The sequence below is a fragment of the Notamacropus eugenii genome, chromosome 4, assembly GCF_028372415.1.
Source record: "Notamacropus eugenii isolate mMacEug1 chromosome 4, mMacEug1.pri_v2, whole genome shotgun sequence".
Lineage (NCBI taxonomy): Eukaryota > Metazoa > Chordata > Mammalia > Diprotodontia > Macropodidae > Notamacropus > Notamacropus eugenii.
Window position 1 is genome coordinate 344,438,769 of NC_092875.1, and position 11,815 is coordinate 344,450,583.

Here is an 11,815-nt window from a genome sequence, read left to right on the forward strand (position 1 = left end):
TAAGTTTCAGATAATTCTCCATTGTTCTAATTAAGCTTTGCTTACACTGAAGGGAGGTGATTTGATGGAGTCAAGAAGCCCTTTCCAAACCTGTTGATTATTTTTTACAAGTGTAACAGATGCTTGGTCCTGTCCACAGAAGTATCATCATGGAGTTCTACAGGGAGCCAGAGACTTGCCTGATTGAATAATGATCAATGATGCAGGTGCTATCCAATGTTCTGATGCCTCCTCTGTTCTCTGCCTTGGGTCAACATTCTGCCCCAGGCTGGCACAACCTTCTTATAAGTCTTTATGGCTTCCCTTTATGGATCCTCACCCTTTGAGCCCCAAGGTCTGTCCAAGGTCAAATTCAAGAACATCAGTACCTGGGAATTTGGGTTAGTCTACCTGACTAACTGGGTCCCTTGATCCTCCAAGATTTTTATGGCAATGACTCTGTAGGAAGGCCCAAGTCCAGGTTACACAAAATACAATTGTCATCTTCTGTTTTGAAAGTGGACATACCTACTGTTCTGAGAAAAGGGTAGGGTTATTTGAGATACATTCAAGAATTCTGGATGAAAATTGTAAGCACTGAATGAGTTGTATCAGACTAACCTCATTTCCTTTTTTTTCTTTTTTTTTTGGACAGATTGGTAAATCTGAATACAATAGCTCTAGTTTACAAATATTTTTAGCAAGTTTTTTTTTTGCTTTTGTTTTAGGGGGCAGTTTGTAGGAAAGCTAGAAAAATATGTGCTAGATTATACATTTAGGAGAGTTTGGGTCTAGATGAATGGTTGGACCCAAAGAGTAGTCATTAATGGTTTGATGTAAACTTGGAAGGAGGTTTTTAGTGGATTGCCCTGGGGATCTTTCCTTGGTTCTGCTTTTATTAACATTTTATCAATGATGTGGAAAAAGGGATAGGTGGAATGCTTACCAAATCAGTAAATGACACAAAGCTGTGAGGGATATCTAATCTTTGATGACAGAATCAGGAACAAAAAACAAATAGAAAACTGAAAAGGCTCAAACCTTGAGCTTAATCTAGTCTGATTTTCAGATCCTGCATTTAAAGCTGAAAGGGATGATAGGCATCATCTAATCCAACCCCCTTCCTGTATAGGTGAAGAAACTGAGACCCAATGAGGTTAAGGGATTTAATTAAAGTCACGGATTCTCTGACTCTGAGTGGAACACTTTCCTCCATGATCAACAATTAAAAGGGATTGATGTATAGCCCGGTGTTACTTTTGTTCAGTCATTTAAGTTGTACAAATTCTTTGTGACCCTATTTGGGGATTTATTGGCAAAGATCTTGGAGCAGTTTGTCCTTTCCTTCTCCAGCTCATTTTACAGATGAGGAAACTGAGGCAAACAGGGCTAACAGATTTGAACTCAAGTTCTCCTGACTCCAGGCCTGGCGCTCTATCCATTGTGCCACCTGCTGACCCATATATCACTCTGCTTGGGATCAAAGACTTGCTTTTGAATATATATAATGAGGGAGCTGTGGCAAGAAAGCAGGATCTTTTAGTGAGCAGCAAACACGATATGTGTTAACAGATAAAGAAGTAAATGTCAATGTTAGACTTCATTGAGGGGAACAGTTTTCCAGGATTAAATTGCTGCTAATATTGCCGCATTGGCTCCGACCAACTTTGAAGTACTGGGTTCATTTCTGATGCCATGAAGGCCATTTCTATACCAGCGAGTGTCCAGAGATGGGTGATTGGGGTGATGAAGGGCCTGGGAATCATGCCAGAGAAGAATTGAGTTCTCCCAGACTTATGCTATTTCTCACCTAGATCAGTTTGCCTCTACTCGGGCAGCCTAAAGGCTCCTTTTTCCTGGGAGGTTCACCATAATGATGCCATTTACCAAACACATCCTATTGCCTTAAACCCTATTCGACTTCAGAAGTATCATACTCGAATGATCCACCAGCTTCAGCCTCCCACAGCAGCAGGAAAATACATGCTAGTACCATCATGCCCAGACTTTCCTACTTTTTGAAAGCAATATGAACATTTGCCAGCATTTAGTATTTTAATATCACCAATCTTCTCTATAATTTGCTGAAATTTATGCATAGTGGTTCTGAGTTTACATGTTTAAGCCCTTTAAACATTGAAGCAAGGAGTGTGACCCTCTGTCTAGAAAACATTAATATACAAGTAATTGACTAAACTTATCTGTTTTCTCTGTGGTTATTTTGGTGTTCTGTAGATAATCTTAATTAAGAAGGTTTGAAGAAGAGAGGTAGAATGATATAGTAGATAAAGGGCTGGCCAGGAAGACCCAGATTTAAATTCCACCTTTGAGACAAATTGTTTGTGTGATCCTGAGCAAATTCCTTCACCAATCAGTGTTCTAGGCAATTGTCTAAGACTAGACTATGCTAACTTGAACTGGTAAGAGGAGCTTCTTCTATGTTAATATTAAAAGGAGCTTTATGTATTAGTAAAATCACTGATCCAGTCTTTATCATGCAGTCCTTTAGGACTATAGAGAGTTTTGAAAACTGGGATAGAATGTGCTCAGAGGCAAGGTCATAGGAGAGAAGAATAAATTAGAAATCATGGAATTAGAAAAGTAAGACTCTACTAAAAAGACAGAAAAGTAGAATGGGGGGGGGTCTCATTCAGTTTAGATTTTAGAAAGTCAGAAATAAAAATGGGTAGAAAAAATAACATTGCTTTCTAACTGAAACTAATCTGGGGATAAATTTGTGGTATTTATTTTGGTTGATTTGTTCTTGCTACATTGGGAGTCTGCAACTGCTATATCAGGAAAGAGAAATATCTGGTATCTATTGATAAAGGAGACAAATAATTAACTAGTATAGAGCTCTTCATTGCTCCCAGTCTTAATAAATCTAGGCTATTATTACACATGAATATGAATAAGTCACTAAATTCTTTTGTAAACACCCAGAATTGTAGGATGTTCAAGCTGGACAGGACCTTAGAGATCTAATCCAAACCCTTCATTTTCTATATGAAGCAACTGAGAACCAGTGAGGTTAAGTGATTTGTTCACACAGGTCATACAGGAAGTTAATGATAGAACTGGATCTAGAAGCCAGGTCTACATACTTTTGGTTCAGTACCCCTTTCACTATATTAAGTTAACACATTTATTAGACACCTACTGTATACAGCAATACCACATTAGTCCTTAAGCAAGATATAAACATAAATAAAGCATGGCTTCTAACCTCATGGAGCCTGAAATTTAGTTGCTGTGATAGGATAGGTATACTGAGAAATATGATACAAATTTGAATAGAATGTATGACAAATACAAAGTGCTGCAAGAATGCCTCTGATTGGCAGGACCTGAAGAAATTTCATGGAGGAGATAGTATTTAAGTTGGATATTGAAAGCTGTGTTTGTCAACAGGAGAAGATGGGAGAAAAGGACATTCCAGGCACTGGGGATGACTAGGGTAAAAGAATAAAAATGAGAAAATATAGGATGTATTTAAAAGATAGTAGGTCATCTAATAGTCTGAATTCCTGATTCCTGATCTAGAGTCTGAATCAGACTCTCAGATATCATGTTTCCCTTGCTATTTAATACTGTAATTCTTCATCTTACTCTTCCATATGTGTATGAATGTCTATCTATCTCATCTATCTATATCCATCCATCCATCCATCCATCCATCCATCCATCCATCCATCCATTCATCCATCTATCCATCTAATCTCTCCAAATACAGAATGTAAACTCCTTGAGGTCAAGGAAGCTTGTGTAATTGAGGAGATCACCTTAGAGGTTTGCTTGGTCCTGTAGGGACTTTGAGCACTTTCAGGGCTGCATCATGGGTGTGAGGAAGTCACATCAGTTTGGCACATCAACCCCAATGGGCTCCAATGGGATGGACTCCATTACACTTGTCAGACAATTCTATTTTCTTGCAGGAAATAACCTAGCACCAACCGCAACATGAAGTAGATGCTCAATAGATGTGGCCTAAGCAAGGAAGGGACTAAACACAACCTGGACACTACCCCCACCTCTCTACATTTTAAAAATTTTATCCATTGAAATCAATGGATGGAAAGAAGGGAGGATTAAAGTTTGAAAGAGTTTGATTGTTAGGAATCAAACAGAAGCACAAGAGGGCCATTCATTACTTTGAAAGACTAACCTTCCATCTTTAACTCAGCTCAGCCAAGGTTGCTAACAGTCCCTCTCCTGGCTCATAGAATGTTAGAAGGGAGAAAGAAAGATCATCTAGTCCATAACCCTCATTTTACAGCCTAAAGTCAGGAAGCAGTGTGATGGAAACACAATACCCATGAACTCAGGGCTTTCAACTTTGCCCCTTGTTCAGATAATTTAGATGGGTGCATTTCCTCCTTTGATGGAAACTATTAGACAGGCTATCTTTACGTAACACCTCCAGAAACATCAATTCACTGAAAACAATCAGCCAAATAGTTTTTGTATTTTGATATTGTGTAGACCTAAAAAGCAGTTGTTTTAATTAAACATTTTCCAATCAGTTAATGTTAGGGCTACATTAGATCACCCGAGTTTCAAGGACTCCACCTTTTTGTTTTCCCTCCTCAGGATCATGACACAAGCTATAAGAGAATAAGAGGCTTAAGAGTTCATCTCATCCAAAAATTTAATTTTATAGAATGAGGACACGAATACCTAAAAGACTGAAATGACTTGACCAAGATCACACAGCTAGTAACTAAATAGCAGAGACAGAATCCTGGTCCAGGACATCTGATCTTAAATCCAGGGGATCTTTTCACTGTCACCATGCAACTCTTTTGGTACTGCCTTCTAGTTTCCTTCTCCTTCTTTGCTGAAGTCAGTGAAAAACAGTTTTTTTTAAGTTGTATAAGTTGATTAGTGATGCACTCCCCTGCAGAAATCTGACCTCAGAGCTGAGCATTTTTAATCCACCTGTTCTTCTTGTGTATAAAGCCCACCTTTCAGGAAAAGCACATTAGAAAGGTGAGCTAAAAAAACGGGGTCATTTAATTTAATTAAATGTAATTAAAAAGAGGATGTAATCCTGCCTGTAGCTGACTTAAGTGCTCCACCAAAGGGCAGAAAGAAGAATGTAAATAGAGATAAATTGTAGGCACTTTGGTTATTGGAACAGTAATTACTCTGCTTATAGATTCTATTTAAAGTTGGTTTGAAGGGCCCCGGGGGCCCTTCTCAAAGAGAGGTCTTTCCTTCTCTCTTAAGAAGACTTTTCTGATGTGGAAAATATTCCGGAGGGGCAAAGGGCTGTGGGGGTGGGAGGAGGGGTGGCTATGCCAGACTAAACTCATTTCTCTTTTTCTTTTATTTTGATAATTATCCTGGTAGACCAGCACATACTGAGTATGCTTAGAATTTAGCAAAGCATTTGACAAAGTTTCTCACACTATATTTATGGATAAGGTGGAGAGATGTGGGCTTGCTGATGCTAACTTAGGTTGATTTAAAAGTGGTTGAGTGACTGGGACCAAAGAAAAACTTTAATGGGGTCTGCATAAATCTGGAAGGAGGTCTTTAATAGAGAGCCTCAGAGATCTGTCTTGGCTCCTTTGCCATTCAACTTTTTAAAAAAATCAATAACAATGAATTTGACAAGGAGTTGATGGTAAATTTCCATTGAACACAAAGCAGTAGGGATATCTAACATGTCAGGTGACATAGCCTTGATCTCCAAACTGGCTAAAACAAAACCAGATTTGTGTGAGATGAAATAAAATAGGGATGTGTCAAGTTCTACACATGTTCAAAAAAGTCAGTTTCACAAATATAAAAGGGTCAGGAACCTGGCTAGACAAGAGTTCTCATGAAAAAAATGTGGAGCTAGCTTTGGTGGCCTACAAATTTAACATGACTGCAACAGTATGGTCCAGCAGTCAAAAATACTAATGCTATCCTAGACTATAAAAAGAGAGGCATAATTTAGGGTATGCTGGACTTAGTCTGAACTGACTCATGAAAGCCAATTGTCAGATCTTTAGTCTGGGAGGTTTATACCACCCAGATCATCAAGTCCTACAAATTAGTTCTTGTTTTATTGGTTTGTTGATTGTCCAGACTTAAGAAAATGATAGGGAATAAGTGAATAATGTAGACTAAATTTAAAAATGAGTCCTGTGTATATTTTTCCTCCATGGAGAACTGGTTATTAAATATTTACCAGCACACCCCTGGGCATAGTGTTCACAGTGAGGGGACTAATAGTCACACCCCAGCACCAAGGCTTGGTCAGGGAACCCGGGAGTACAACATTCTATCATGGACACCATATGCTAGGTGGGGTCAGAGACAATCTGGAAAATGTCCAGAAGAGAGTGATCAAGATTAGTGAGAGGAGTGTCAGTCGTGACAATAAGAGGGCTAAGATGGTAAATCTAGAAAAGGGAAGCCTTCCCTCAGGTATCTGAGGAGTTACAGAGATGAAGAGAGTCCTTTCCAGTTGGTTCCAGAAGGGAGAACTGGAGGCAAGGTCTGGAGAAAATTGCAGAGACAAGTTTAAAAGGTTTAGCGCACAAAGAACCTTCCTAATTCTCAGAACAATCCAAAAGCCAAAAGCTCTTTAGGGAGGTGGTGGATATTTGTTCTTGGAAAGTCTTGGACGAGAAGCTGGACACCTACTTGAGTGTATTGCAGAAATGATTTTTAGCTAGGTGTGGGCCAGGTTAGATGGCCTCTGGGCATCTCACAAGTTTTCAGATGTTGTGGTTTTGTAAAGCGATCTTTAGACCAATGCCAGTTAGCAATCTGAGTAGCTGGGGATGTTCTGTATCAGTGTTCAAGAGAGAATGACATGTATCATCAGTTCTTCTTTTCAGTAAAATCTTGATTTCAAGAAAGTAAATTATGCTTTTTTTAAATTATTTTTTGAGACAGTCATGGTGAAGTGGCTTGCCCAGGGTCACACAGCTAGTAAGAATCTGAGGCTATATTTGAACACAGGACTTGCTGACTCCAAGGCCAGTGCTCTATCATCCTGGATCACCTATCCACCCCCTACAGTATACTTTTAAAGAAGTTTTATAAAAGGAATGCATTTTGTCAGACCAGGTGACATTAGTTTAGGCTTGGAAAATGTAGTCTCCTGGATTTCTTAGGTCAGCCTCCCTTCCTGAGTACCACCCTCACTCAGAAAAGGGAGTACAGGGTAAGAGGAGTATATGCTGAAAGGAGTCTAAAAACCTCGGTTCTTGGCCAGGCTAGCTATGTGACTTTGAGTGAGTCCTTTCCTTCTCTGTGCCTCAGTTCCCTGTAAAAGAGTGAGAATTGTCCCTGACCTATTAATTCACAGGATTGTTAAATGAATTATATAAGAAGAAGGCACTTTGCAAAAGTTAAAGTGCTATGTCAGGGCTGGATACTAGTATTCCAGGGGAGCCACCAAATCTATAATGAATCGACAAGCATTTATTAAGTGCATCAGGGGGCCAGTGGATAGAGTGCTTGGCCAAAGACTCATCTTCCTGAGCTCCAATCTGGCTTCAGATACTTAACTAGCTGTGTGACCCTAGGCAAGTCACTTAACCCCTATTTGCTTCAGTTCCTCATCTGTAAAATGGGGACACACTGGAGAAGGAAATAGCAAACCACTCCAGCATCTTTACCAAGAAAACTCCAAATGGGGTCAGGAAGAGTCAGATATGACGGACCAACAACAATGTCTTGCACTGTGCAAGATACTGGGGATCCAAAGAGGAAATATCCCTACTGGAAGGGGGCTAACATTCTAAGAGCTCCTCTTGGTGAAGTCATGGATGATGTAATTACCAAATTCAATTATCTTCTCCTGGTCCTCATTCTTCTGATTTTCTCTGCATCTTTTGATACGGTTGTTCACCTTCTACCAGTTACTCCCTTTTCCCTCAGCTACAATCACACATGTTTAGTTCTCCTCCTACCTCTTTATTCTCTTTTTTAGACTTTTCATCTTTTCCCTGACTCCTTAACGTGGAAATTATGAGTCTAAACTGGGGTTTTCTCTTTCTTCCTTAAACTATCTCCTTTGACAATTTCCTCCACTCTCCTCCTCTAGTTTTTACTACTGCCTCTAAGCAGTGTGTTTCATAATACAAATGATAATAACACTATCAATAAAAATTAATAATATTGAATAGCTAGCATTCTTTACATCTCTTTAAAGGATGTGAAGCACTGTACATAGGTTATCTCCTTTAATCCTCCTAGCAATCTTGCAGGGTAACTTCTCTTACCTGTAAGATGAGGAAACTGAAGTTGAAAACATTGAAGTGACTTGCTCAGAATCATAAAGCCAGTAAGAGAAAGAATTTGAACTCTGGACTTCCTGATTCCAAATAGAGTGCTCTATCCATGATACCACACTGCTGTCCTTTTCTAGATTTTGTCTAAAACTAGATCTAGATCTGTGCAAAACTAGATTTTGAAGGTAGGTATGGTTTAGTGATGAGATCAGTGGTAACTGGACTTGGAGTCAGAAAGGTTGGGTCAAGCCCTCTGTGTCTTACTGCCATTGAAACCTTGGACGAGAGATTCCCAAAATGGGGGCTACTCCCCTCCCACCCCCGGGGGGTACTGGAATGATCCAGGGTAGGGTAGTCGTAGGGTAGTAGCCTCAGGTGCAGTTTGGAGGCATTGAATAAAAATGAAGTGGAACCCTAATCAAAGAAGAGAAGGGAAGGAAATTTTGAAAAATTATTTGTACATATTTCATTTGTTGTGTAACAGAGTTAAAGTTGTAGAGATTACATTATTTTCCAAATAAACACACAAGATGCAAGTTATCACTAATCAATGGTCAAATCCACTGAAAGGTCTTAACAAGTAAGTGTTGACAGGCAAGCATGTGGCACATTGCAGAGAAGTCCAGTATGCATGAGCAGGAATATGTGCGTGTAATAACTTGTTAACAATATGATACTATATAGTGACATGATGCAATATTGTACCATCAAAATTTCAGTGTGGGAAAACCCCCCACAAATTTATGATAAATTGTTAAATTTCATCTTATTAAATTTAATTTAATATAAAAATTGTATTTTTTGAAATAGCTCAAATTTTAAAAAAACTATTAAGAAGTTAAAGAAAGTAGATTTCTTTAAAGGAGGTGGTAGACGAAATGAGATTGGGAACCTCTCCTTTGGACAAATCAATTCACCTTACTAGATTTCAATGTCCTCATGTATAAAATGTGGAAGCTATGTTAGCTGACCCTTAAAGTCCCCTTCATCCCTAACTCTTAGAAAGCCAGGGATTAGTCTGAACTGGGGTTTTCATTGGCATTTCATTGATTTCATTTAGTGAACTTCCCAGGTGAGGAAACTTTTCTCTACCAATGTGGAACAAAACCTTCTTGGGAGCCCTTCTAGTGCTGTCAATTCTACCACATCTCTTCTGCCTGGTTTCTCATATTTATTCAGTTCTAGTACAGGCCTTTATTACCACCCATCTGGATTATTACAATTGCCATTTTATTGACCTTTTAGCCTCCAATCTAATCTGCCATAGCGTTGGCCAGGGATGCCTCCTTTTGACCCCTATTGCTAAATGATCATATATTCCTACCCAAAAATTGTGATGCAAGCTTTGACAAAGCATATTGCTTTTTCAAAGCTACTTTAAAATTATTATGTTATTATCAATAATAAAAACATAATATATGATAATATAAATAAAATAATTATCTATTATTTTTATTTAAAATTGCTTTCTATTTTCTTGAAATTGGGATTTTCCTGGACAACATATGATGCATGGTTATATTTCAAGGTGCAGCTGAGAGTCCAAGGGGTACTGCTGAACGACCGACTGTCCTACTCAAGTCTCCCATTATTGCTGGAGCTGCTGAAATCTGCTGATACTTTCTGTCCGTAATCAAAAAGTAATATTTCCCCTATGACTAGCCAACTCCCATCACATTTTATCCTTCCAAACTGGTGATACAAAATCCTTGGCTACCTAATCAAAAACTATCCCTCTCCCATACCACCACTTACTTATTCCTGTGAACCTCAGCCCTGTTGCTCTCATGTTCCAATCAAGCTCTGCCTGCCTTTTCCATTGACCTCTTGAAATTTCCTATTAGGAATCCTCTAATGATAGAAATCATTAGTATACTTCCCTTCATCTTATACCTACCTCTTCCTCCCATACTTTTTGCCTCACTCCTCTCAAAAGGCAGTATGTCTCCAGTTTTTTAATCTTTGTGCCCCCAGAACTGGTTGTATTTTTTTCTCTTTCCCATCCTCATCCAACACCTTATATATTCACTGGTTCCAAAGAATAATGAGAATATTTCTCATACCTCATTGTCTCTTTCAGCCCCTCCCTCTGTAGCCATCATTCAACAGCATCTCAACCTTTGAAGCTCATTCTGTCCAGAGATAACTCCCAATCCAGATTCTTGTAACAGATATTTCCTAGTCTCTTGCTTATTTTGTATCTTTTTTTCAAGGAGCTTAGCTCTTAAGTGACATTCTTCCTCTCTATTTCAACCCCTGCCCTTAAACTAGGGAACTTCAATATACATTCATATTTCCCCAAATTCTCTGGCCTCCCATTTCCTTAATATGCTTGACTCCCTTGACTATCTCCTTCACTCCATCTAAGATACATATAGGGATGGTATATCCTACCCAACCCTCCTCTCTTTAAATCATCATACACATAGTTATCTGTGTAAGAAGCAGCATGGTATAGTGGATGCAAAGTATTCTTTAGTATTCAGAAGTTTAGGATGAAGTCTCACTTTTCACACATATTGACCCTGTGATTCTGGACAAGTTACTTCTCAATCAATACTCTAAGATTATTGAAGTTATAGAATAGTTTCTGACCAAACTTAGTAGAGGGAGTGTCCTCAAGAAGAATTCCTTACCTCATTTCTCACCTCATTTCTCATACTCTGGGACTTTTCAGACTTCACCACGACCATGAAAGCTCATTATTGAGAAAATCTAATCTTCTTGAAAGATCTAATTAGCCTTAGAACTCCTACCTTCTTCCCCTCTGACTGGAAGGTAGAGCCATCAACATCCATTTAAGGAGGTTACTCAGCTCAGAACATCCTGTTTCTTACTCGACTGTGCCATTGTGTGATATCTCTGACATCTCCATTATACCAGCCCCTGCTTTTCAGCTTCCTCTTATGTGTTATGCCCTGCTGGAGGGCAGGAATGGTCTTTCTTTTTTCCTATTAGTATCCTCAGTGATTAGCACAATGCCTGGCATATTGTAGACACTCCATAAATGTTTATTGACTATTGACTGTACCAATGAAATCACAGGTCCATATTGGGGAAAAAAAAGGTTTAAAAGTTTTCTCTGTATATGCTGCATCCCCTCTAGCAGAATGTAAGACCCTTGAAGGTAGAGACTGTTTTTCATGTCTTTGTATCCCCAGCACTTGGTGCTGTGCTTTGAACAAAGATGTTTATTTGTTAGATAGGATTAGATCCTCAATTCACAGAGGAAGGAACTGAAGCTCAGAGACGGGGAGTAACCTGACAAATGTTACATAACCAGTAAAAAGAAAATGGCATGTTAACTAGAAGGGCAGAATGTGATAAACTGCCCTTTCCAAATTTATACTTGGCTAATTCTTTTGTGAAGATTTTATCTTTCTATTTAGGGGCAAATTAGAAGAAATGATTTCAATACCTGTGCCTAGTGCTTACTTCCTCCATCACCTTGGGCTTCAGTTGCCCCATCTACAAATTGAAGGAGCTAGACCAGATCATCTCTGATGTCCCTTGCACCTCCAGAAGAACTGTGATCAACATACCTAAATGTTTCTTAGCATTGTTCATCCTGGACGGAAATGAATGATATCCTGTGTTCT

At 38.9% G+C, this 11,815-nt stretch overlaps 1 long non-coding RNA gene across 1 annotated transcript in view; it reads right to left on the reverse strand.

Annotated features, from left to right (window-relative positions):
- LOC140501557 (uncharacterized) overlaps positions 1-10,963 on the reverse strand; it is a 36,486-nt gene extending 25,523 nt beyond the window's left edge. Inside the window, exon 1 of the long non-coding RNA XR_011966231.1 lies at positions 10,853-10,963. This is a non-coding gene — a long non-coding RNA (uncharacterized lncRNA). The remainder of the gene's footprint in view (positions 1-10,852) is intronic.
- Positions 10,964-11,815: the final 852 nt, after the last annotated feature.